Raw genomic sequence first — 26,504 nt, forward strand, 5'->3', positions numbered from 1 at the left:
TGGCCACATATAGGAAAGTGAATGGTACTGAACCAATTATGAAATCATGTGTCACTCTCCTGGTGATGAAAAATGGGCTAGACACAAAATGTCATCAACTCTACTAAGAACAGACATTCCATCAACCTTAGGAATTGAGTAAGTATTTCTATGCAACCAGACTTGCTTAATGGCTGTCAGGTGTGCACTGAAAATTTGGTCCCCGCTGAGGGGATTGGTAATAATCTATCAAGATTTAAACTGGTGTACCTTTCAACAGGCAGAGATCACTTGGCAACATCCTCAGCCTGGTACACTGTCAGTTGGATATTCACTGACTTGCAAGGATTGAGCAAGGCTTTCCTTCTGAACCACAGGCCATAGAGGAACCTGTAGGGTTTTCACACTCACCAAATTTCTTCGTAGTGGAACAACTAAAAGAGTAAACAAATGGTTACAGGAGGACCAAAATGATATCACACTCTTATGGGAAAAAGCCTATACACATTTAAAATAAACACAACACTAAAAAGCTTCCTGCCCCAGCATGAAGAAGCAGAAGATGTCTTTGGAAATAGCCGTCTGCACTATCCAAAGTTTAAGCTACATTTTAATGTTCATATGTCTCTCGGGAAGCCAGAATGCCTACGTTTTTCCATTTATAACTGGGGGAAGAAAGAATGGAGGGTTTAAGATCAACCTGGCTAGTGACAATGGGAAAGGACTTTTGGATTCTGTAAGTCATGCAGTTATGTTCATTTTATAAAGATAAAGAAAGAAACAAGTTTCAAAAAAAGGCTTATTCTCTTGTGAATGTATAAAATAAATATTTGTTGGAAAGCTTAAAGCAAAATTTGAATCCTACATTTGTTTCATCTAATCAGCCAGTTCTGCATTTTTTCTAGCACAATTTGGATGTAATCCAACAGTGTAAAACTAAGTGGAAGAAACTATCACGATGACAAACCTTCAGAAACATAATTGATCATGATCAAATCAGTAATATTAATAATATAAAACACTTGAATGGATATTCCTATGTTTTTGGCTCTCTAATATGTGCCATTATATTTTACATTATTAATTTTCACAACACCTTATGGAATAGGTGCTATTTTTGTCCCTATATTTTACAGATAAGCAAACTGAGATTCAGAGAATGTAAGTAATTAGCCTAAGTTGTACAGCTAACTAGGTAAAGATGGGATTTGCATCCAGGCTATGCAGGTCCCGAAGCTCTGCCTTATCCTCCAAATATAGATCCTCTTTTGTTATTAATTGATGAGCTAATTCTATTCTTATATTCATGTGGAGACATAAGAGTTGACTATAAAAACTCTAGAGTATGCATAAATTGATGTCTATCCCCTTTCGTTGAAAGAGGTTTAGAACCTACATTACATTTGTGATATTTAGCGGCTGTGATTTAAAAATCAAGTCAGTATTTTTCTTTTTTTATTCATTCAGAAAAAATAGTTATTGAGTGGCAGGCGATATAACAGGTGCTGGAGAAACACTGCTGAAATAAACATAACCCAACCTTCATAGAATCTCCTGGGGAAGGCAGACATAAGACACAAATTTAGATGCATGGTGGGGAAAGGTCTTTGAGAGGGTGTAACACTTGTGCAAATTTAATGAAAAGCTCTGAAGAAAAGGCCTCTCTACTAAGGTTGCATTTAAGCTGTTGTTCAAAGGATAGGTTAGAGTTAGCCAGGAATATTGGTAGTTACATGATCAAAAGGAACAACAGGGTCACTAGAAACTCCATTGCTGCTTCAATCAGTGGAATCATCATCCTGTAGTTTCCCTGACCTCCTCAGCATTCATCATCCTTGACCATACCCTTGTCACCTCTCCACGCTACTCTCTGGTCACTCCTTCTCAGTCGCCTTTGTAAATATTTTTCCCTATCACCATGCTTTTTTTTTTTTTTTTTTTAAATTAATTAATTAATTAATTTATGGCTGTGTTGGGTCTTTGTTTCTGTGCGAGGGCTTTCTCTAGTCGTGGCAGGCGGGGGCCACTCTTCATCGCGGTGCGCGGGCCTCTCACTATCGCGGCCTCTCTTGCTGCGGAGCACAGGCTCCAGACGCGCAGGCTCAGTAATTGTGGCTCACGGACCCAGTTGCTCCGCGGCATGTGGGATCTTCCCAGACCAGGGCTCGAACCCATGTCCCCTGCGTTGGCAGGCAGATTCTCAACCACTGTGCCACCAGGGAAGCCCCTATCACCATGCTTTTAATGTTGATATTCCTCAGAATTTTCCCTTAGGCTCTTTTCTCCTCTCCTTCTGTTTTCTCTAGGCGAGTTCATCCATTCCTATACCTTTAGTTACTGTCGCTGCACTGGTGATACCCACATCTAGTACGTGTTCTGTATCTCGAGGTATCTCAGTAGCTTAAACCAGACATCTGAGCGTCACCCTTGACTTCTATTTCTCCCTTTCCTGCAGTCATTTCTGATCAGTCACCAAGTCCTAGACATCGGTACTTCGTACTTACGTAAATATTACAACTTTTATTCCCACCTACCATTACCTATCATCTCATGTCTAGACAGCAACACAGCATCAAACTGTTCTCTTTGGTTCAGTCTTTTATCACCTAATCATTACTTTCCAAAGAATCCAGAGTATTCTTTTAAAAGCATACATCCTTTAATGTTAAACTCTGCCTAAAACCCTTCAGAGGCTTTCTATGAACTAACACATTTTTAAAAATTCCATAGCTATAGTAATGAGAAATATCTCAGTTATAGGTTATAGAAACCAACTCAAATCAGTTTCAGCGGGGAAGGAGAATTTGTTGGCCATCATAACTAAAAAATTCCAGGATGACTTTCAGCCATCACTGAATTGAGATGTTCAATCAATTAATTTGGGTCTCTCTAATAGCTCTTTACCATGTGCTTGGCTTTATTATCAAGAAGTTCCTTCTCAAAAGAAGATAAAGATGAACATGAAAAGCTGCTGGTTTTGGTCAACCAGTTGAAAATGCAGAGTATAAATACTCCCTTTCCAAATTGTTCCAATAAAAGTCTAGCTTAATGCATGCACACTTTTTTACTAGGCTGGGATAAGGACCCACTCTAAAAACTTGGGGATGAGGATGAATTCACTTGGCTCCATGAACTGAGATTAAGAAAATATTGTCCATTGAAAATAAAGATACTGCTTCTAATACATGGGTATGAACATTCAGCAGTGAAGTTGCCAGATGTCCACCTCAAAGACCTGCAGAATTCTTTATGATCTTGTGCTTGCTCACCTGTCCAGCCCACCTCTTATTTACACTTACATCCCTTTCTCTCCTGAGCTATTTGCTGTTCCCCAAACATGTCTCTTATATGCACATATTCACAAACACACTTATATTTGTCAGAAACAATTCTTCTCATTTCCTCAAACTCCTAAGCTTCCTTTGTGTCACTGTTTTGACATCACCTCCTCCCAGAAGCCCCCCTGGTCCTCTATTTATGGGTCAGCTGCCGCTCTCCTGCTTGTCATCCGTTCGTAGGTATTAAGGTCAGGCCTAGTTTCTTGTCCATCTCTGCATGCCTCACACTCAGAACAAAAAATCTGGACTCAAAAAATCTGAATAAATAATCTTGGAGAAATTACTAAACATTCTAGAGTTTATCTACAACGTCACTATAATAACACATTACTAACAAGGTTGTTTCTCCTTTTAAAGAGACAATATTCATAAAGCATTTAATGCAGTGTTTCACGTAGCTAGAACGTATGTGTTTCCTTTCTTCTCTCCTTTGAAATTGAAATAATTCTGTCAATTCATAACATGAAGCTAAAACCCATTTAATATTATAAAGTTATAATTGTTCTTGTACAGCAGGGTTCTACAAACTATAGGCAGAGGTGGTGCAAAGGCCAAACTGAGCATACTGCCTATTTTTAGTCTTACATTTTTTAAATGATCATGTTTTAGGTAGTCATATATTTATCTATGTAATGTCCTTGATGTCTCCTCTTGGCTCCCAAAGCCTAAAATATTTGTTAGATGGTCCTTTAAGAAAAAGTTTGCTGACTCTGTCCTAGAGTACTCCATAATTAGTTTATATGCGACTGAGAATTAGAATTCAGCAAGCCTTTGGAGGGTTGGACATGATGACGATGGAAGTCCTTTCTGTCTTTCAGTTAATGATTTTTTAAATTCTCTGTAACTTATGTTGAAAGGCTTATAAATCAAATTATTAGAAGGTTAGAAACTTAGTAACTGTGCTCTGAAGCAGTGATTCTTATCAGTTCTTTATCAGGGATCTTTTTGAAAATCTGGAATTTCTCTTCAGATAAATGCGTATATACAAATACATTGAAATTTTCAAAGATTTCCAACAGAATCTCACCTCTCTGCTTCCTATCTGAGGGCTATGTAAAGATTCAGGGACCATGAATTTTTAGAGTTTCTACTCTGTTTCTGTTGCCAGAAATGTAGTTGATTACTAGGAGTGATAATAAGTGCAAAATCCATAGAGACAGAATTTTTCTATTTTCGTGATCTGTCCATTTTTTTTTAGGGAGAGGAAGTAGGCTGGCCTCGATAAGAAATTGGTTGATAGACATTAGTGACTCTGAAGCTGATTTTAGTTGCTCTCCTTCCTTCAGTGGCAAGATATTTAAAAAAATAAATTATAAATATGGGGGATATAGGAAACTATATTCTGATTCTCCAATTGGATTGCTATCCCTCATCTTTGATTTGAATACTGGGGAAGCAAAATATTCATGTCAAAGTAAAACTCTGATAAAGCTTTCAGGATTTTACTTAATGCACTCCATCCTCATAGGTTTGGCTCCGTTCTCTGAAGCTGAAAATAGCTAACAAATGGCTTTCCAGTACTGCCTGAGTTTTATTATATTTCTGTTCTGTTTGTAGGCGTCCATGATACAGGGAGATGACATCATAGCTATTAAATCTTTCTCTCATTAAGAAACTTATTTTAAGTTTTTCCTTAGTCAGAGGTACTTTTGTTTCATCTTATCCACACTCTGGATATTGTAGGATAAAAATACAAACTAAAAATCCCTTCAAAAATGAAATTGGTAAAGGCAAAATATCTGGAAAAATGTTTGAAGTCTGATACACACACACTTATTGAAGCACAGGAATATGTCTAGGTATGTCTGTACACACCCTGATAGAGATACATGTATGCTTCCCAATATTAGAATGTGTTGGACATCTACTAGAGGGGACTATGGGAATTTCAGAGGAATGTTCCAAAACATAATTTACATTGACTTCTCCCTGTCCCATAGGAGAACTCAGGAAGAGGGATTTTAGATGAAACAAGTTTTCAAGATATAAGAAGAGATCTTCATTTTGTATTAACTTGGATGAGTAGAAATTTGGGGAAAATGAGAATTTCTGTGAGCCACAAGAGGGCTGATGACCCTCACTCCTGGCTGCGTGGAAGAACAGAAGGCTTCGAGAGAGAACAGGACTGTGCCCCTGGGGGGCTGGCCACTCACTCCTTGTCCTAACACATTTTAAAGTTGTGATGCGCCCTTTGCAATTCAACACACATTCGTTTGAGGGAACTTTCAGTGAAGTATCATGGAAGGTCCCTGGGAGGTGTAAAGATAAAGAAATAAGTAAGCCTTTGTCCTCAAGGTGCTAATGATGTAGAGGGTGAGAGAGAGGATGGCAGTGAATAATTCTAATAGAATGCATGATAGAATTTCTGCAATTAAAGGCAGAAGTCTGCCTCAAATCATAGTAGCAAATATGTCCCAGAATGTAACAAAGAACTCTTACAGAAGAATTTTTATTGCACTCTGACCTCAGTGACTCCTTAAGAGCTGCATGGTTTGACCATTATATTTAGGATGGCTCATTTTTACCACTAAAGGAATCCAAATTACGCTAAAATCAGTTTTTCAGTGCTTTTTTTTTTTTTTTTAATCTTTTTTAGAGTATAGTTGCTTTACAATGTTGTATTAGTTGCTGCTGTATAACAAAGTGAATCAGCTATACATACACATATATCCCCATATCTCTTCCCTCTTGTGTCTCCCTCCCACCCTCCCTATCCCACCCCTCTGGGTGGTCACAGAACACCGAGCTGATCTCCCTGTGCTATGTGGCTGCTTCCCACTAGCTATCTATTTTACATTTGGTAGTGTATATATGTCCATGCCACTCTCTCACTTCATCCCAACTTAACCTTCCCCCTCCCCATGTCCTCAAGTCCATTATCTATGTCTGCATCTTTATTCCTGTCCTGCCCCTACGTTCATCAGAACCTTTTTTTTTTTTTTTTTTAGATTCCATATATATGTCATAGCATACAGTGTTTTTCTCTTTCTGACTTACTTCACTCTGTATGACACACTCTAGGTCCATCACCTCACTAAAAATAACTCAATTTCATTTCTTTTTATGGCTGAATAATATTCCATTGTATATATGTGCCACATCTTCTTTACCCATTCATCTGTTGATGGACACTTAGGTTGCTTCCATGTCCTGTCTATTGTAAATAGTGCTGCAGTGAACATTATGGTACATGACTCTTTTTGAATTATGGTTTTCTCAGGGTATATGCCCAGTAGTGGGATTGCTGGGTCGTATGGTAGTTCTATTTTTAGTTTTTTAAGGAACCTCCATACTGTTCTCCATAGTGACTGTATCAATTTACATTCCCATCAACAGTGCAAGAGGGTTCCCTTTTCTCCACACCCTCTCCAGCATTTATTGTTTGTAGGTTTTTTGATGATGGCCATTCTGACTGGTGTGAGGTAACTACCTCATTGTAGTTTTGATTTGCATTTCTCTAATGATCAGTGATGTTGAGCATCCTTTCATGTGTTTGTTGGCAATCTGTATATCTTCTTTGGAGAAATGTCTATTTAGGTCTTCTGCCCATTTTTGGATTGGGTTGTTTGTTTTTTTGATATTGAGCTGCATGAGCTGCTTGTATAGTTTGGAGATAAATCCTTTGTCAGTTGCTTAGTTTGCAAATATCTTCTCCCATTCTGAGGGTTGTGTTTTCATCTTGTTTATGTTTTACTTTGCTGTGCAAAAGCTTTTAAGTTTCATTAGGTCCCATTTGTTTATTTTTGTTTTTATTTCCATTGCTCTAGGGGGTGGGTCAAAAAGGATCTTGCTGTGATTTATGTCATAGAGTGTTCTGCCTATGTTTTCCTCTAAGAGTTTTATAGTGTCTGGCCTTACATTTAGGTCTTTAATCCATTTTGAGTTTATTTTCATGTATGGTGTTAGGAAGTGTTCTCATTTCATTCCTTTATATGTAGCTGTCCAGTTTTCCCAGCACCACTTATTGAAGAGGCTGTCTTATCTCCATTGTATACTCTTGCCTCCTTTATCAAAGATAAGGTGACCATACGTGCATGGGATTATCTCTGGGCTTTCTATCCTGTTCCATTGATCTATATTTCTGTTTTTGTGCCAGTACCATACTGTCTTGATTACTGTAGCTTTGTAGTATAATCTGAATTCCAGGAGCCTGATTCCTCCATCTCCAGTTTTCTTTCTCAAGATTGCTTTGGCTGTTTGAGGTCTTTTGTGTTTCCATACAAATTGTGAAATTTTTTTTTCTAGTTCTGTGAAAAATGCCAGTGGTAGTTTGATAGGGATTGCATTGAATCTGTAGATTGCTTTGGGTAGTATAGACATTTTCACAATATTGATTCTTCCAATCCAAGAACATGGTATATCTCTCCATCTGTTTGTATCATCTTTCATTTCTTTCATCAGTGTCTTATAGTCTTCTGCATGCAGGTCTTTTGTCTCCATAGGTAGGTTTATCCCTAGGTATTTTATTCTTTTTGTTGCAGTGGTAAATGGGAGTGTTTCCATAATTTCTCCTTCAGATATTTCATCATTAGTGTATAGGGATGCAAGAGATTACTGTGCATTAATTTTGTATCCTGCTACTCTACCAAATTCAGTGATTAGCTCGAGTAGTTTTCTGGTAGCATCTTTAGGATTCTTTATGTATAGTATCATGTCATCTGCAAACAGTGACAGCTTTACTTCTTCTTTTCCGATTTGGATTCCTTTTATTTCTTTTTCTTCTCTGATTGCTGTCGCTAAAACTTCCAAAACTATGTTGAATAATAATGGTGAGAGTGGACAACCTTGTCTTGTTCCTGATCTTAGAGGAAATGGTTTCAGTTTTTCACCATTGAAAACGAAGTTGGCTGTGGGTTTGTCCTATATGGCCTTTATTATGTTGAGAGGTAAGTTCCCTCTATGCCTACTTTCTGGAGAGTTTTTATCATAAATGGGTGTTGAATTTTGTCAAAAGCTTTTTCTGCATCTATTGAGATGATCATATGGTTTTTCTCCTTCAATTTGTTAATATGATGTATCACATTGATTGATTTGCATCTATTGAAGAATCCTTGCATTCCTGGGATAAACCCCACTTGATCATGGTGTATAATCCTTTTAATGTGCTGTTGGATTCTGTTTGCTGGTATTTTGTTGAGGATTTTTGCATCTATGTTCATCAGTGATATTGGCCTGTAGTTTTCTTTCTTTGTGACATCTTTGTCTGGTTTTAGTATCGGGGTGATTGTGGCCTCATAGAGTGAGTTTGTGAGTGTTCCTACCTCTGCTATAATTTGGAAGAGTTTGAGAAGGATTGGTGATAGCTCTTTTCTAAATGTTTGATAGAATTCGCCTGTGAAGCCATCTGGTCCTGGGCTTTTGTTTGTTGGAAGATTTTTAACCACAGTTTCAATTTCAGTGCTTGTGATTGGTCTGTTTATATTTTCTATTTCTTCCTGGTTCAGTCTTGGAAGGTTGTGCTTTTCTAAGAATTTGTCCATTTCTTCCAGGTTGTCCATTTTATTGGCATATAGTTGCTTGTAGTAATCTCTCATGATCCTTTGTATTTCTGCAGTGTCAGTGGTTACTTCTCCTTTTTCATTTCTAATTCTATTGATTTGAGTCTTCTCCCTTTTTTTCTTGATGAGTCTGGCTAATGGTTTATCAATTTTGTTTATCTTCTCAAAGAACCAGCCTTTAGTTTTATTGATATTTGCTAATGTTTTCTTCTTTTCTTTTTCATTTATTTCTGATCTGATCTCTGTGATTTCTTTCCTTCTGCTAACTTTGAGGGTTTTTTATTCTTCTTTCTCTAACTGCTTTAGATATAAGGTTAAGTTGTTTATTTGAGTTATTTCTTGTTGCTTGAGGTTGGATTGTATTGCTATAAACTTCCCTCTTAGAACTACTTTAGCCACATCCCATAGGTTTTGGGTCATCGTGCTTTCATTGTCATTTGTTTCTAGGTATTTTTTGATTTCCTCCTTGATTTCTTGGTTATTTAGTTGCGTATTGTTTAGCCTCCATGTGTTTGTATTTTTTACAGATTTTTTCCTGTCATTGATATCTAGTCTCATAACATTGTGGTCAGAAAAGGTACTTGATATGATTTCAATTTTCTTAAATTTACCAAGGCTTGATTTGTGACCCAAGATATGATCTGTCCTGGAGAATTTTCCATGAGCACTTGAGAAAAAAGTGTGTTTTTTTTTTTTGGAGGGAATGTCCTGTAAATATCAATTAAATCAGTCTTGTTTAATGTATGATTTAAAGCTTGTGTTTCCTTATTTATTTTCATTTTGGATGATCTGTCCATTGGTGAAAGTGGGGTGTTAAAGTCCCCTACTATGATTGTGTTACTGTTGATTTCCCCTTTTATGGCTCTTAGCATTTGCCTTATGTATTGAGGTGCATAAATATTTACAATTGTTATATTCTTTTCTTGGATTGATCCCTTGATCATTATGTAGTGTCATTCTTTGTCTCTTGTAATAGTTTTTATTTTAAAGTCTATTTTGTCTGATTTGAGAATTGCTACTCCAGCTTTCTTTTGATTTCCATTTGCATGGAATATCTTTTTCCATCCCCTCACTTTCAGTCTGTATGTGTCCCTAGGTCTGAAGTGGGTCTCTTGTAGACAGCATATATATGGGTTTTGTTTTTGTATCCACTCAACCAGTCTATGTCTTTTCGTTGGAGCATTTAATCCATTTACATTGAAGGTAATTATCGATATGTATGTTTCTATTACCCTTTTCTTAATTGTGTTGGGTTTGTTATTGTAGGTCTTTTCCTTCTCTTGTGTTTCCTGCCTAGAGAAGTTCCTTTAGCATTTGTTTTAGAGCTGGTTTGGTGGTGCTGAATTCTCTTAGCTTTTGCTTGTCTGTAAAGGTTTTAATTATTCCATTGACTCTGAATGAGATCCTTGCTAGGTAGAGTAAACTTGGTTGTAGGTTTTTCCCTTTCATCACTTTAAATATGTCCTGCTACTCCCTTCTGGCTTGCAGAGTTTCTGCTGAAAGATCAGCTGTTAACCTTATGGGGATTCCTTGTATGTTATTTGTTGTTTTTCCCTTGCTGCTTTTAATATTTTTCTTTGTATTTAATTTTTGATAGTTTGATTCATATGTGTCTTGGCGTGTTTCTCTTTGGATTTATCCTGTGTGGGACTCTCTGCGCTTCCTGGATTTGATTGACTATTTCCTTTCCCATGTTAGGGAAGTTTTCAACTATAATCTCTTCAAGTATTTTCTCAGTCCCTTTCTTTTTCTCTTCTTCTTCTGGGACCCCTGTAATTTGAGTGTTCATGCATTTAATGCTGTCCCAGAGGTCTCTGAGACTGTTCTCAATTCTTTGCATTCTTTTTTCCTTATTCTGCTCCCTGGCAGTTATTTCCACCATTTTATCTTCCAGCTCACTTTTCTGTTCTTCTGCCTCAGATATTCTGCTATTGATCCCTTCTAGAGTATGTTTAATTTCAGTTACTGTGTTGTTCATCACTGTTTGTTTGCTCTTCAGTTCTTCTAGATCCTTGTTAAATGTTTCTTGTAGTTTCTCCATTCTGTTTCTGATATTTTGGATCATCTTTACTATCATTACTCTGAATTCTTTTTCAGGTAGGTTGCCTATTTTTTCTTCATTTATTTGGTCTTGTAGGTTTTTACCTTGATCCTTTGTCTTTAACGTATTTTTTTGTCGTTTCCTTTTTTTTTTTTTTTTTATGGGTGGGGCTGTATTCCCGTCTTACTTGTTGTTTGGCCTGAGACATCCAGTACTGGAGTTCGCAGGCAGTTGGATAGAGCTGGGTCTTGGTGCTGAGATTAGGAACTCTGGGAGATGTCACTCCAATTAATTTTCCCTGGGGTCTGAGGTTCTCTGTTAGTCCAGTGGTTTGGACTTGGAGCTCCCACCACAGGAGCTCAGGCCTGACCTCCGGCTTCAGAACCAAGGTCCCACAAGCCAGTTGCTGGGGGTTCCTCCCATCCCCTTAGCTGTCCATCGTCCCCCACCAGTGCCTGTTAGATGCGCTAGTTGTGCGGAGACACGAATTCCACTTCCTCCTATTCTGCCATCTTGACTCCACCCCTCAGTTTTTCAGTGTTTTAATTCTCTTGTATATAATGCCAATTTAGAATCCCTGAACCAAAAGGTAACTGATTACTTCTTGGGTTTTCAATCAGAGACTAGTTGAAAGTTACTTATAGTAATTTAGTTCCTGTTCCTTCGCTTCAAAATAGAAAGAATTCAAGAAAACTCAAATCCATCTGGTGATTGGCTCAGTGCAAACAAATTGTCAACTAGTATCCTGAAATGATGAGAGAAAAGACAGTGACTGAAAATAGAGACAGACTATTTTACCAATTCCTCCAATATAATAATAGATTTTTATAAAAATAACCTTCATTTTTTAATAGAGTTTTAAGATAATTTTCATGATCTTAAATATGATGAGACAGGCAAATATCTGATATGTTATTGAAAGGTATCAAAATTTAATTAAAACATTTTTGGAATTGGAAAAGAAAAATTTTAGTTATCTGTAAGTTAACTTATCCAGAACACTTTATAATCCATATGTATCACATAAAGGCAGTGTCAGTATACTAAAAAAACACATTTTAGAAAGCAGGATTAAAAAGAATAATCACACCTTGATAGGTTATTTGATGTAATTCAGTAGATAACTTGGATTTTTTGATGTAATTACTCTTGAAACTTAAAAGAAATGTTAGTATTTTAAAATCCAGACCCGGTTCAGTACTATTTTGAAACAAACAACCAAGCAAGAGAGCAAATAAAAGAGAATTATGAATCTTCAATTCTAAACTTCAGTGCCTGTAATATAAACAGTAAGTTGTTATGTTACTAACCTATATCTTAACTTTCAAGGTGAAGAAATGTTTTTAAATTTATCTGAGAAACTCATGTTGAAAAGTAAAGTGGCCTTTTTGAAAGCCAAAGAACACTGTGTGAAGAGACACATTCCAAACTTTGGGTTTCTTTAGAGTATTCTCTTGACGAAAAGCATTTTATGATTTTTGACTTTTACTAAATTTATACATTTAGCTGTACCTGGGTAATTGATTTCAGGCTGGAATAAGCTCAATTTCTTCCCACTATCATTTAAACGCAGTTGTCATTTTTGTAATTTGTAACTATGATTAATAACTAGATAGAATATTTTTCATAATGTTGAGGAATTAAATAATTAACGTCAAATAAATAAGTGTATATGCCAATAAGCCCGAGTCACTTTTTCTTTTTCAGAATGGTTACAATCTTTAGATGACACTGAAATTTAGTGAAGATATGAACAAATTAATTTGCATATATTTTAAAAAAGCATTTTACAGTCACATATGTCTTAAAGCAGAGCCTCTTCCATTGACTTATGCATTTACCCTGTAAAGAATGTGTTTATAGTAGGATACATGATAAACTCTAGGTAGGCACAAAACATGCCCTTAAAATCTATTTGAATATATTCAGTGTGTGTGTATGTTTTGATGGGGGTATATTTGAATAATCTCAGTGGTAAATAACAAATATTAGTTTTATATGAGAGCTAGCATCTGTTTCAAAACTTGTTTACCCTCCTCACATATTTATAATATCTACCACCTTATCCCCCCATCTCTCTCTCATTCTCAGCAGATAATCTTTACTAGAAAACAGTTTGGCAACTTCTTATAAAGACAAACATACACTTACATTTTAACCCAGCAATCCTACTCCTGTAATTTTACCATAAAAGATTGAAAACTTATGTTCACACAAGAAAATGTGCCTGAATGATGATTGTAGCTTTATTTGTAATAACGAAAACCTGGGAACGGCCCTTATGTTCTTCAGTGGGTGAATGAATGAACAAATTATGGTTCCTTCATACAGTGGACGTTTTTCCTTAACAAAGAAAGGAACAAATTATTGTTAAACAACTTGGCTGGATCTCAAGCGCATTGTGTTGAATGAAAAACAAAAAGAAAATCTCAAAGGTTACATGTTGTATGATTCCATTTATATTAGATTCTTGGTAAGACAAAATTATAGTCATGGAGATGAGATCATGGACTGCCAGGGGTGAGGATGAGGAGTGGAATTTGTGACTATGAAAGAGTTGCCTGATGGAGTTTCTTTGGGATGATGGCTCAGTTTTGTTTCCTGATTTGGGGTGGTATTTACATTAATCTACACATGTGATAAAATCTGAATGAACTATATACAATTGTTGAAATCTAAGTAAGCCTGTAGTTTAGTTAATAGTAATGAACCAATGCCAATTTCCTGGTTTTATTGTCTTTTAATTTTTATTTTTTATTACTTTATTTTATTTTATTTATTTTTAAATTAATTTTTACTGGAGTATAGTTGCTTTACAATGTTGAGTTAGTTTCTGCTGTATAGCAATGTGAATCAGTTATACATATACATATATCTGCTCTTTTTTTAGATTTCCTTCCATTTAAGTCACCACAGAGCACTGAGTACAGTTCCCTGTGCTATACAGGAGGTTCTCGTTAGCTATCTTTTTTATATATAGTAATATTTATGTGGCAATTCCAATCTCCCAATTCATCCGACCCCCTTGCTTCCCCCCTTGGTAACTATAAGTTTGTTTTCTCCATCTGTGACTCTTTTTCTGCTTTGCAAATAAGTTCATCTGTACCATTTTTCTAGATTCCACATATAAGCAATATTATACGATATTTGTGTTTCTCTTTCTGACTTAACTTCACTCTGTATGACAATCTCTAGGTCCATCCACGTCACTGCAAATGGCATTATTTCATTCCTTTTTATGGCTGAGTAATATTCCATTGTATATATGTGCCACATCTTCTTTACCCATTCTTCTGTCAGTGGACATTTAGGGTGCTTCAATGTCCTGGCTCTTTTAAATACTGCTGCAATGAACATTGGGGTGCATGCATCCTTTCTAATTATGGTTTTCTCCGGGTATATGCCCAGGGGTGGGATTGATGGGTCATATGGTAGCTCTATTTTTAATTTCCTTGTTTTAATAATCATACTTTGATTATGTAAGATGTTGTCAGTTGGGAGAAGCTGGCTGAATGATACGCAAGAACTCTTTACTACTTTTTTTTGCAACTGCTATGTAAATCTACAATTATTTCAAAATATATATATTTTTTAATTAGAAGCTTTCCCATAGCACTCTCTCAGTGTCTTACTACCAGGCATAACACAAGTCTTCTGACACCTGCACCCATACTGTTTTCCTTCTATCCTGTTATAATAGGGAGCACTCCTCTTTCCATTTAAGAGCAGACTCTTCAAGTAGGCTTTGCATCCCATCTCTGTACAACTTATCAGCAATCTTACCCTATTTATTATTGTATATACATTTTTTTATCAGCTGGATCGTTCCAGTGAATTTGTTAACTTGCTCAGAATATCTACCCTTTAAAAAAAGGTATTTCCTTCATTTGTCCTCACATTCCTTTCCATGCTATCAATTTTCTCCCCATTTTCAAAGCCAAACCTCCCAAATATGTATAAATGTGTCTACGCTCACAGGACCTACTTCCTGACCTACCACTTTTACTTCAGCCTACACTAATGCATATGGGAGGTTCAATGATCATGAGAGGAGGGACTCATAGAGGGTGATTATAAAGAACATTCACACCAATAAATCCAATGGACTTCTTCACACTGCTTACCATAGGTCTCATTTTATACTTCTTTATGTGACTATTTGATTAATATCTATCTTGTCACTAGACTGACACCAGAGATTATCTCTTGTCATAACAGTACTCTTGTTACTTTATCATAACAGTACTCTTGTTATTTTATCATAACAATACTCTTGAACGTGGTAGATAACCAATTGTCTAAGCCTAAAATTAGCATCTATACATAATTGTGCAAGAATATTATTCTCTAGCTCAGAGAAATGTTTTACTCCAGTGAAATATATACACTGTTTAAAATATCCACTTGGCAAAGTCAAGTGTATCTCATGATGTGTGTTCAATACTGAGCTCAATATCTTTTCCCTAAAACTTACTCATGCCCGGTGCTCCTCCATTTTAAGGAATAGCACCTCCATGCATCCAGTTACACAAGCCAGAAATGTAGGCATGATTCCTGCATTTATGAACTATAATATCCAACATGTCCTCAAGTCTTACAGATTTTATTTCTTAAATATTAATTAAATGCAGCTCTCCTCTTCCTGAAATGCCAACATATTGTGTCACCTATCATTTCTCGTTCAAATGGCATGTTCCTCCTAATTAGTCTTTCCACTTCCACACACTGGTGTATGTAAATATACTAATACATATTATATTATGTATATACCAATATCATATGTGATATAATATATTTTGACATGTATTATATAATAACAATGTATAACTGTATGTTATGTATATAGTATATTATACACATATACATTAATATGTACAAGTGGAAAAAGCTGTTCTTCTTCATAAATATATTTATGTATGGATGCTTACCCAAATAAGTCCTGAGTATAGCCACCAAACCATGACTGAGTTCCTCTGCATAAGACACTGTCTGAGATATATGAAATATCAAAAATGTCCGTGACAAGTTTTCTGTCCTCAAGGTCTTCAGTCCTAAATTGTGCTATGGTTTATCTGACTCACCTTGCAGGGAATCTGTGGTCAGTTTACTTGTCACTCTCCTTTATCTTTGATAATTCTGACATTTTTTGTTATTTTGAGGGGCTGAATGTGTCTCCCCAAAATTCATATTTTGAAGTCCTAACCTCCAGTAACTTGGAATGTGACTATATTTGGATATAGAATTTTTAAAGGGATAGTTAAGTTAAAATCAGGTCATGAGGGTGGGCCATAATCCAGTATGACTAATGTCCTTATGAAGAGATTAGGACACAGGTACACACAGCAAAGACCGTGTGTGTACACAGGGAGAAAATGGACATCTCCACACCAAGGAGATAGGCCTTAGTAGAAACCAACCCTGTCAGCACCTTGATCTTCGACTTCTAGAATCCAAAACTAGGAGGAAATACATTTTTGTCATTTAAGCTACCAAGCCTGTAGTACTTTGTAGGGGAGCCCTAGTAAATGAGTACATTGGCCCTCTCTCTCAAGGTCCTTACTGTTAATATTTAAGCATGCTTTGCAACAAGGCTGCCTTAAGACTTTTAATAACAATAACTAAAGCTTGATATTGGCTTCAACATTTAAATAATAGTGTATACCACACCTTATTAATCTACGCACAAAGCCGAGGATGCCAGTGCTTTATCTTCTTTTTTTCACCAGTTACATTTCCCTGAAGTCTCTCAGTTAGCAAGTGATGGAGCCTGGATTAAAATCCAGGGTGTCTGATTCTTAAGTTTATGAGTATTTAAACGATTGCCTGAATATTACGCAAACGGTACAGTGAACAGCTTAGAATTAGCTGTAATTGGCTTTCATCACAAAAAGTGGTTAACACAATAGGCTTCTTTTATTTGTTCTCATCAAGGAGTTCAGATGTGCATGTGTGGGGCTGTGTGTAAGTCTGTAGCCTCTGGTGACTAGCTGAAACATTTACAATCAATCGGAATCAAGCACCTCGCAATAGTATTCTCCAAATGATGTTCATTAAGTGAAGCTTTTCTTCTCTCACAACCTAAAATAATCTTGTTTTGCAGAAATAAACAAGAACAGTGGCCTGGGGATATTCAGACAAGATTCCACCACAGAAAACAGAATGTGGAAGTTGTTAGCCTTTTTTGCCTGTATGAGCTGTTATGATACCTTGTGTTTAAAATCACAGTCTGGTAAAATCAGCTTACCAGTAGCCTGGATACTGAACTCAACATCCTGATACCCTCCCACTAAGGTGCTATTAGACGCTATGCAGCAATGACTTGAAATTCACAAATACCCTATTTGTCAGTAATACATTTTTGTCTATTCAAGGCAGGGCTTGTGTATGGGATCTACTAAGGTAAAAATTATACTTCTAAGGCATTTTTATAGGAGAGTATAGTTTCTTGTTTATTAATAAAAGGCATTCTTTCCAAAGGGATTTTTTTCTTTTCAGTTTCACGTTAACCTAGTTTTGAAAAAATATTTAATATTGTGAAGTTTCCTCAAAGTCTCAGAATTAACTATCATTGTGAAGATTGGTAAATCTAGTTAGGGTTTTACCGTTAGATCAAATATCCAGTACGTGCTTTTTTTCATATTTAGGACTATTATAAATGCGAGTCAATAACCTCATTTTATTATGCATCAATATTTGTTCAGCAAGCTTCTTGGGATGTTACCATATCTGTAGGTTTTCTGTGAAGTAAAAGAATGAAGCAGTTCAGAAAGTCCTCAAGGGGCTTATAGTCAATTTATAGAAACCGTACACATATAAAGTAGTTATTGAGCACATGACTATATTTAGGTGTATCAAATTAGGTATTATAGCATGATATTTTTAAAATTAAAGCTAATAAATAAAGATTCAGGAGTTCATAAAATGGTACAGTAAACATTTGTCTGGTTTATAAATCATTTAATTTAAAGAAACTCTTTTAATACATCACTGTCATTTGACCTTTTTTTAAATGATAAACATAGATTTTTTTGCAGGGTTTTATAGGCCTTTGTTTGCAGTGTCATTAACTATGCTTATTAGCCAGCCAAGAAAATCCTTAATATGTGGCCTTAGTATATGGAAGTCCTAAGTCATTATACGTCAGTGATTATCCCCAAAGGCTCTTCAAACAATGGTTCCAGTTTCTCACCCAAGGAAGCACTGCCTGCTTAACAAAGGAAAGCAAAAAGCTATACATAGAGTTTTATATTCCCATCCATAATTTATTTATTCTTATTTAAACCATTATTATATATGGCTGGGTAAATAGAAGTATGGTGTAATGGATGGATGGATGGATAGATGGATGGATGGATGGATAGATAGATATATAAATTTACTAATCATGGAACTACCCCTTCAAGAGTTTTGGAGTTTGGTTATTGCCTGGCCCCAGGCTGAGGAAGTCAGTGTCTCCCATCATGCATTTTATTAATATTCTTACCATCAGTGTGATGTAGATCTCTACTTGGTGAGCTCTTACTTCACATGTTCTGTCAGGAGAATAGTATTTTATCTAATATTTATTTATCTATCTACCTAACCTTAATTATACAGAATGAGACAGAAAAATTTCCTTTGTTTTGTAAAAAAAAAAAAAAAAAAAATTGGCCCCCATGTTGTTTCTGAAAGTTACTCTATCATAATTCGTTAGCATAGTCACAAGAGTACAGACAAGAGCTTGCTGTGCAGCTGCTACCTAGTTCTTAGTTGCTTCAATAATCTTTATATATTATAAATTTAAATACCAAGTTTACAGTTATCCAAAAAATTTAATTATGGACCCAAATTCTTGAGTTTACAAGTTGACTTTTTAACTTAATTGTCCACTAATAAAAGTAATGCATTTTTACATTAGGGGAAATGGATCACAGTAGTCACATATATGAGTTTTTACTTCAGGGAATTTGTTGAAACTAATTACATTTTATATCAAGAGAAACATTCTCACACATACACGTACATATCTATCAGTGAGTATCACACATTTGTATATAGAAATATATGTCAGAATATTTTATGACTTGTGAATTTTTGTCTTGAATTTTTCAGTGAATATACTGTAGACAAAATATATTTTACAGACTGTTTTTAAAAATTTTAACCTGAACATAATTTACATAGTTGATGACAAGAGGCTGCATTATTATATTTCTCATTACTATATTTGTTTTCAGTGCTCTTCTTTAAAAATCCTGGGTTTCTAAAGGCAACTTGTACCTTATTCCTCTTTTACACCTAGACTCTATCCTGTGAATCTTAAAAGAATGGCTGTGGATCACACATGACTGATGGCTGACTTATAATTACAGTTTACCATTGGTAACTCTCTTGAAGAGCTCTTGATCTGAGAAGACCAAAGTGAATTCACCCGATGTCTGGGCATCAAATCAGAGCCAAACAGCACATTTATACCCACAATACCCACAATATTTCATTTGTGCTTCCTAAACTTTTCTCTTCTAAGCAAATCAATGTATGTCTTGCATGGCTTTTCATTAAAAAAAAAAAAAAACCTTTAAGAAAGAATATTATCCAGAATCACACCCTAGTAGTAATGATACCTCTCATATTGATCTACATACTTTTTTAACTTAAATTATAGGTATAATAGATTTTTAAAAAACTAAACTAGTGTTTCTAAATGTCTGATGACACTTTGGGTTGAAATTCTAGTTGAACTACTATATAAGTCATGCTTTGTGTTCTGGTTGAAAATGGAACAGTCTCAGAACTCAAGAGTTCAGCATTGTAAAATATTTATTACACAGACTAAGAAGGAAGAAAATTACTTGTTTTATACTTTTAATCAGATATATGTAATTTACTTTATAACAATTTAAAGATGTCTCTTGGTGAATTTCTGGTGTCTTTTGAACTGATCTATCCACTAAATGGAAATAAACTCTCAGTGGTAATGTATAGCATTGTCTATCTAATTAAACGAAGTTTGGTATGACTAGGAAAACTAAAAGTTAGTTCAAACAAGAAACCTATCAGATGAAACATATATCTGGAAAAAAAAGAAGTTTAATTGATTGAAAAATCGAGTTCAAAAACTTAATATTTATCCAAATACTATAAGATAGAAAAACAAGAATTTTGCTTTGGGCATTTCAAAAGTTTAGAGTTAAATACACATACATATGCACATACATCCCTTGCGAGTTCTATGAGAACTTTTAACAAAATTATTGTAACTCTCAATAAATGGCTGAACAGCAGAAAACAGATGATAGGAATGAATTTTTTGGTATCCTTTTGTTTTTGCTAGATTTTCGGCACTTTACCCTCACCTGGAAGTTCTCTTCCTGTAAATTTTAGTAGAGGTACACCAAAATTTCTCTCTTTATATTAAATATTTTTCTAATCAATCTTCTCTCCACTATTCACAAAACAAGTTTTTTTCTTAATATACTGATTACTATCATTCTTAGGGGAGACACCTTTAAAGAGCATAGGACAAGAAGCCTTCATATCTTTCCTGCACATTAGAATCATCTGGTGAGCTTTTATAAGTCTCAAAGCCCAGGTCATACCTTATAACAATTAAATTAGAAGATCTGGAGAGTGAGAATCAGATATCATAATTTTTTTTTTTTTTTTTAAGAAATTTTCAGTGAATACCCACTTCAACCAAATTTAGGGACCACTGTTCTCGTTTTAGTCCTACCTTTATTATGTTGATGAAATTAGATAAATTAATATCATTAGGCCTCAGGTTCCTTATCTGTGAAATGAGGGTCAGTGTGTTCAGTGATGGTGGTGACAGGAGGTATGAATGCATTTTCCTTTCCAGATACAACCCACTTTATACCTCTAGAACATGGATTACAAAAGCAGGTAGATCCCATCTCTAATTCCAGAATAGATCCCAGATTAGAGCTGGAATCTAAAATTCCATCTCTAAAAATATTTATATGGATCCTGCTTCTTCATTTAAAAATGTTTCTATTTACTCAGCTGTAACTGTTCATGTCTGTCCACCAATCCTCAAATTGTGCAACACTTCAGAAGAAAAGTGGGTTGGAGGTAGGCAGACAGAATCTCAAAGAGCACTTCAGGTGAGGGAAAGAGCACCAGCAAAAGCAGGAATATGGAGAGCGGTCAAGAAAATACTCCATTTTGAGTGGAAGCCCAGTTTCAGGGGCAAAGGCATTTGCAAGAAAAATGGAAGTAAAATAGTTGTATTTGACATTTATTCCTTGTGAAAGAATTTTGGTTTTGCTTTCATATTCTTTTCTAGAGGTAATAAAATTCAAAATGATGGACCTCAAACCAAGTAATTTTATCAGTAGTATAATATGAACAGGAAAATTAACAAATATGCCTCAATATTATGAAATGTTAAATGATTTTTCTGATGTGAGATGAAGTTGAATAATACCATATAAATGATACCACATGATAAATAATGAGGAAATATCAGCATAAAATAGTTATTTGTTACGAAATAATCTGAAATCCAAATGTGTAAAAACTATTTCAACTTGGCCTATGCCTTCCTTCAAAATCTGCACTTCTTTAACAGAAAATAAGAAATATGAAGAATTTATAGAGTAAATCTACTGACATTTGAGACAAAAGTGATTGTATTTAATATCGTTGCTATTTCCATTTGCCATTAATTACCATGTAACTTTAACTTTGTGAATTTTTGCAGACTTTTTTACAAGTGAAGCACTTGCTGCTTCAAAACTGATTATTTTGTAATCTGATTATTCACAGCTTGCTAATTTGTAATTGGGCTTTTACAACTAGGAAACCTCCAGATTTCAGAAAAACTAATTTATTTTTTTCTTTGGGTAATTGTAGTGTTCACACAAAACAGTAGAGTGAGATGATTTCTAGTGTGTTTTGTGCAGAGTTCTGGAACCAGTAAAATATATTATTGATTGCCTAATGAAAAGCATCATGTTCATACAAATTTACTGTGTCTGGGCAGGGATACAACTGCTACTTTTATTCTGTTTAGGGAATCACCTGCCATTTTACCAAGGTCTATTGCTACATATCAAGTGGGTCTTAAATTAGGTTGAGGTTACCTACAGGGCACTTTGTAAGGTGCCCTTATCCTTTTCCTTTCCTGCAGAGCTACCCACTGCTTCTAATTTAGCCAAAGATCATCAAAATTAATTATGACTGAGTGGTATTATAATGGAAGCAAAGTACAAGTCAAGCACCGTTGACTTTCTTGAAATTATGGAATAGAATCATATATTTTACTAAACTACTATTGAAGGCTTAAGCAAACTGACTGTATAGGCAGATTGGATTTGCTGATTTAAAAATCAGAATTTAAAGAAAACATTTAGAAAAAAGACAGTTCAAAGAGAGCTAGGCCTGCCAAGATCAAATGAAAAATGTTATAAGATAAAAATATTCTCATTTTATTAAAAATTTTGACCAGTGATCTCAAAGTACAGTCAACACTGAGTTGTCACAGTTGGGAGAAAAAAAGTATGAGATTTTTGTCATTGCCTTCCATGAATGCATAATCTACTAGCCTTTGTATGACAGTAGGTACAGTCAAGTAAGAATGTAAAATAGTATTTGTATCAGTCAGAAAAATGTAGCTAATTCTATTGTAACCAATATCACCTAAATCTCTGTGCTATTAGACAGCAAAGGTTTATTGCTCACCTGTGCTACGTATGTAATGCAGGTTGCAGGAAGCTCTGCTCATCATAGTTAATCCAGAACCCAGGCTATGTAAGAATGAAAGGGAGTTCCAAAAGGTATCATACTGGCACTTAAATGCTCCTGCCCAGAAGTGGCGCCTACCTCTTCTTCTCCTATGTCATTGACATGTCCCTATCACAGGGGCCAGTGCTGCAAATGGGCAGAATAATTAATAGTTATTGAAGAATGTTAATGACTACTAGAGTACTTAAGGATTAAATCAAATGAGAGGTACCAACTGCTGTCTGGGAAAAAACACAATCGAAACATTAAACCCTATTGTCATTCTTCAACCAAGAATCTGATGGACATCTACATTGTCCTAGATAGTGCCTTCACATACTTCAAATGAATAAGAAGGTACATATAGCATACAATTATAAAACAATGTGTGTTGCTTATATTATAAAAACCAGTTCATAAATACTGCTGAAAGTAAAATGATCTTATCTTATAAAACTGCACTGATGCTTTTGTGGACAATGTCATTCATTGTTCTAGCTTGTGGTGCCAAGAGCACATCTCCCTATGCTCTAGATTTTGGAGGAGACGGAATAGACCTTTACACAGCTCCATGGCTATAATGAGAGACATTTAAAGGGCAGATGTGGGAGGGAGAAAGTAAAAAATGTGGTTTCTAGAGAATAGTTAAATTTGTGAATCCTTTCCTAGAATCACATTGAAAATTAATGTCTGTCACAGTACCGTAGACAGCACAAACCCTAGTGATGTTTTCAGAGAGGAGCCTGAGGTCACGTTGTAAACCACTATAATTGCTTTACACGTGGTAGTTATATAGGTGGATTGGTTTGTATGTTTGTGTGTTGGTTTGCTTGATTTAAGTAAATAGATGTTATTTTCATCCTAGGATATAGCTTCCCTTCTTTCATCTCCCAATGTTTGGTATTCCAATCAGGGTTCCTCTCTAGCTATAATCACTACAGACAATGTATGGGTCTTTGAGTACATAAAGTAGTTACTGAAGAGTGATTTGGTTAAATCTTAAACATGCCTATTGATTTACTCTTGTGTATCCTGAGCAGTTTTTCAAATGAGCTTTTGTGGAGGAGCAGGAGGGGGTCTCTGGAGTTGTTGGGATTTGGGGAAAGATCTATTTGTGAAAGGTAAACAAATGAAGATTTAAAATGGAGTGGGTTGGGACAATAACAGTTGTGCTACTAGAAGCAGTTTGTTTCTCCCTTTCCTTCTCCATTCTCTTGTACCTATGACGTGATTGCCTAGTACCTCGACAGAACACTCTAGATGGAGTAAGATTAAAAAGAACTCTGTAATGTAAGAGGGTTCCAACACCTCCTGACAGAAGGGTAAGAAGGAGGTCCTATATGATGGTGCTGTAGAAGAAATTTCTATAGGTAGCAGGCAAAGGTTGTGCACTGGGATGAATTGTAGCCCCACCAAAATTCATGTCTCTCCAGAACCTCAGAATATGACCTTATGTGGGAATGGGGTCTTTCCAGATGTAATTAGTTAAGTTAGGATGAGGTCATACTAGAAAGAGTGGGCCCTAAATCCCATATGATTGGTCTCCTTATAAGAAGAGGAGAAAATCGAGACAGACTGAGACACACAGGGGATAAGGCCATGAAATGATGGAGGCAAAGATCGGAGTTATGATGCCACAAGCCAAGAAACTCCTGAAGTCACCAGAAGCTTGGAATATGCAAGGAAGGATCTTTCCCTAGAGCCTTCAGAGGGAGCGTGGCCCTGCTAACATCTCAGGTCAGACTTCTAGCCTCCATAACTGCAAGAGAAAAAATATCTTTTGTTTTAAACCACCCAGTTTGTCAAACTTTGTCATGGCAGTCCTAGGCAAATAATACAGGCAGATATTTCTGGTTAAGTAGTTTGTGTAAATCAGCAGCTAATTCCATTTTTTTAAAATTTTATTTTATTTTTAAATTTTTTTTTAATTACTTTCTTTTTTTTGGCCATGCTACACGGCATGTGGGATCTTAGTTCCCTGACAAGGGATCGAGCCCGCGGCCCCTGCATTGGAAGCACGGAGTCTTAACCACTGGACCACCAGGGAAGTCCTCCATTTTTAAAAAATAATCTATCTGGTTGTCTAACTTCTTTGCTAAGTTCTTATGACGGTTAGGTCCATTTATTGATTGATGTAGTACTACTGTATGTGTGTGTTGCCTGTGCATGTTTGAAAGACAATGTATAAATTTGCATAGTACATCTAATAGGTGGCTTTATGTATTATTGGATGAAGTCTATGAATGGTACAAATGAGCATTATGAAAACAAAGATTTACTATCTTTTTTTTTTAAATTTTTTTTATTTATTTATTTTTGGCTGTGTTGGGTCTTCATTTCTGTGCGAGGGCTTTCTCTAGTTGTGGCAAGTGGGGGCCACTCTTCATCGCGGTGCGCGGGCTTCTCATTATCGCGGCCTCTCTTGTTGCGGAGCACAGGCTCCAGACGCGCAGGCTCAGTATTTGTGGCTCACGGGCCTAGTTGCTCCGCGGCATGTAGGATCCTCCCAGACCAGGGCTCGAACCCGTGTCCCCTGCATTGGCAGGCAGATTCTCAACCACTGCGCCACCAGGGGAGCCCAAGATTTACTATCTTAATAGCAAAAATCGAATAGCATAAGAGAAGGAGTACTAGAGTAAGGGTGAAAAGACGTGGGTTCCCATGTTGCCACTACCATTTATATATGTGTGACTCTAGACAAACAACTACAGTTTTCCACACCTGTAACCAGATAATAAAAATTCCAGGGTTTCTATCAAATAAAAACTTTTGAGGAATAAATGAGTACATTTGAACTACTTTATTAAAGTATCATAATAATATGAAAGATATTACATTTATTAGAAGATTGTTTAAGAAAAGTCTCACATACAATGTGTAGATATCACATTTGCAAACGATATTTTCTCATATGATAGCAAATCACTGTTCAACCCAGTGCCCATCTTAATGGCTTAGAGAGGAGCTTATCAGGGGCAAAATTTATTTTAATAATTCAGGGTGTCATTTCCACAAAGTCATCTAGAACCATTTTGCAGACCTGAGAGCAAGGGGATGAGTGGCATCTGGCCTGTAATTTGTAACTGATTGGCTTCACAGGCCACGACATTTGCAAGTCTCTGCACACTTCATAGAAATCTCTCTCAAAAGTTCTGTATCAGTAATGAGAGCTCGTCTTTCCAGTCTGTTTTTTAGAAAGAATGAAGATGGTGCTGGCGTTGTACAGGCATTGTCTAGGAGAATGAATGAGATGACAGCCCGGTCATCTGGGCAGTCTTTTGATCATACAGAGAGCAGTTTTTATTGTTCATTTTTAGACTTTTATAAAACCCCATAGACAACATGGTAAAGGGGAGAAAGGCAAGTGATATCTGCATGCTCGCAGAATTAACAAAATTTGGACATATTGGTACTTTTCAAAAGATAATTTGTCTCCATTTCCATCATTCTGTGTGTACCACTGGCATCTTGACACCTGCAGATTTTGGCTGGGCCTGTATTGAACAGATGCACACTCCATCACACTGGGTGTGGTTGTCAGGCACTGCGCTTCCCTTCACAAGCAGTACCCCGCCTCCCCCAGGAAAGAGCTGAATATTGCCATTTATCCTGTGTATTTCTATCAAATCATACTCTGCATGTCATTTCTGTTCATTAATATGATAATTAGAAAATTTATCCTCTCTACCCCACCCTTTTAAAATCTAGAATTCGGTATCATTTACTTCCCTTTCCCCCCCCCCCCACCCCCAGTTATTCCTTTTTATTGTTCACTGATGGGGAATTGTAAAATGTGACAGAGTGAGTGAGAAATAGATGATATATCTCATTGGTTAAAATCTCAACAATGGCTATTTAATATGTTTAATAACATGGAGAAAATTAAGTGCCACTTAATGTCAACTGGTTTTTACTTAAAATTTA

Source organism: Balaenoptera ricei, chromosome 9 (assembly GCF_028023285.1).
Source record: "Balaenoptera ricei isolate mBalRic1 chromosome 9, mBalRic1.hap2, whole genome shotgun sequence".
Taxonomy (NCBI): domain Eukaryota; kingdom Metazoa; phylum Chordata; class Mammalia; order Artiodactyla; family Balaenopteridae; genus Balaenoptera; species Balaenoptera ricei.